This window comes from Microtus ochrogaster, linkage group LG5 (assembly GCF_000317375.1).
Source record: "Microtus ochrogaster isolate Prairie Vole_2 linkage group LG5, MicOch1.0, whole genome shotgun sequence".
In the NCBI taxonomy this organism is placed as follows: domain Eukaryota; kingdom Metazoa; phylum Chordata; class Mammalia; order Rodentia; family Cricetidae; genus Microtus; species Microtus ochrogaster.
In genome coordinates, this window is record NC_022031.1 from 58,762,177 (window position 1) to 58,764,708 (window position 2,532).

Below are 2,532 nucleotides of genomic sequence, written 5' to 3' on the forward strand. Positions count from 1 at the left end.
TTGGATGAAGGAATCCCTGACAATAGAGGTGCTGTCCAGCTGAACCCAGCTGAATCTGTGTTTCAGTTTTGTTTGAAACCTCTCTCTCTGCATCTCGGGCTGGCTGTTAACTCACAACCTGTCTCCTGGCTAGCACAATTACAGTTGTGTGTACCCACACCCAGCTAACATTTCCCATTTGTTTTTAAGGACATTCTAAAATAACCAGTTAACAGAAAATGTGGGTCAGTAAAATAAATTCATAAACAAAATTGCTTGCCATCCGTTCAGTCCCAGAGAATTGCTTGGGCATTTATGTTCTGTCTAGCATGTAACACACAAGTGAGACCGCCTCAGCAGGTGGAAAGAAAAGACATGCACTCCCCCAAAGTTGTCCCCTGTTCGCTGCACATGCAGTGTGAGCTGCATGTGCCTGCCATCATCTCTCAGCAAATAAAACTAAAACAAAACTGTAAAACAGGAAAGTAATCATGTTCATCAAAGGGCCGGGTAGTGGGGTAAACCATACCACAATGGGTCTGATTCCTCGGGAAAATGATTTTTCCTGGCTTATGAACAATCTCTGAGTTGAGGTAGATAGGCAAGCAGTTTAGATGGGCTTTGGGATTAATAGAGCCAGCCCAGCATGGCTCCCGCCTTTGCCATATAGTAGAAAATATTGCCGGATGGTGGTGGCACACGCCTTTAATCCCAGCACTTGGGAGGCAGAGGCAGGCGGATCTCTGTGAGTTCGAGGCCAGCCTGTCTACAAGAGCTAGTTCCGGGACAGGCACCAAAGCTACAGAGAAAGCCTGTCTCGAAAAAACCAAAAAAAAAAAAATAGAAAGCATTACCGACTTGTTTGAAGTCATGATTATGCAACTTTACTTGAAATGCCAGTATACATATTAGTATTCACTATTTTTGTAGACACGAGGCTTGCTCCTAAATATTAAAGGGTAAGGAACCAAAAATCTGAGAAAAAAATGAAATTTGATAATTCATAAAGGAAATTGTATACCTTTTAAATGTGAACGTGGGGGTGATGGGAGATGGCTCACCAGTTAAGAGTACTTACTACTCCACTCCAGCACCCATAAGGCCCCTCACAATCATTTGGAACTCCAATTCCAGAGAACCTGATACTCTCTTTTGACCTCTATGGGCACGTAGTGGTGCACATAAATACATACCAACAAAACACTTACACATATAAATAAATCTTTTTTAGAAAGTTTAACTCAGGCAGTGGTGGCTCATGCCTTTAATCCCAGTACTAAGGAGGCAGTCAGGCATGGTCTACAGACAGTTCCGGGACAGCCAAAGCTACACACACACACACAAGCCTGTCTTGAAAAGTAACAATAATAATTCATTTAAATTTAATTTTATATAACTTTAAATGCAAACATAGAGTCTAGTCTGTAGCTCAGTGATACAGCTGCCTAGCAAATGTGAGGCCTGAGTTTCATCCCTGGGAACCTCCCCCAAAAAATTTTTAAATATAAAATAAGTTGATGGGTGTGTCGATTTACTTCATATTAACCTTTTTACCCTACTAGCTTTGTATCTGAGGGTTTCTAGTGCTGTGAAGAGACACCATGACCATGGCAACTCTTACAGGAAAACATTTATTTGGGGTGGCTCTCACAGTTCTGAGCTTCAGTCCATTATGGCAGGGAGCATGGCAGCATGCAGGCAGACTTCCGGAGAAGTAGCCAAGTGTTTCTACATCTTGGCTTGCAGGCAACAGGAAATTAATTAACTGAGACACTGGGCAGTATTCTGAGTATAGGAAACCTCAAAACCATCTCCCACAGTGATTATGGGATCCAATTACATTCAAGCTTCTGTACATCGTATACCTTATTACACAAGATTGAGTTTTTGGTTTTGTTTTGTTTAATTCAGATAGAGGACCAGTAAAATGGTTCATCTTGTAAAGGCACATGTAGCAGGCTCCCAAATCATGCCATGGAGACTTCTTATTAGTTATGAATGCTCAGATTTATTTTAACTATTTGTCTACATTTTGTCTTGGGGCTTTTTGTCTTTACGTCCTACTCTATGTTGGCTGGCCCCAGGCATCTCCCTCCTCTCCTCTCCTCTCTTCTCATTCTTTAACTTTCATCTCCTGCTTTTTCTTTCTGCCAGTGTGCCCCACCTATCCTTTCTCTGCCTAGTCACTGGCCATTCAGCTCTTTGTTAGACCAATCAAGTGCCTTAGGCAGGCAAGGTAAAACAGCAACACATCTTTGCATAAATAAACAAATGCAACACACCTTTTCACAGTTAGATACCTCAGCATAAACATATGTAACACCTTTTCACAGTTAAAGTAAGATAGCTCAGCATAAACAAATGTAACACATCCTTGCCAGGTTAAAATAATATTCCACATCAGGCACCTATCACCAAGCTTGCCATTTTATTTTTTTTATTTATTTATTTTTCATTTATTTATTTATTTATTTATTAAGGATTTCTGCCTCCTCCCCCCACCGCCTCCCATTTCCCTCCCCCTCCCCTGATCAAGTCCCTCTCCCTCATCAG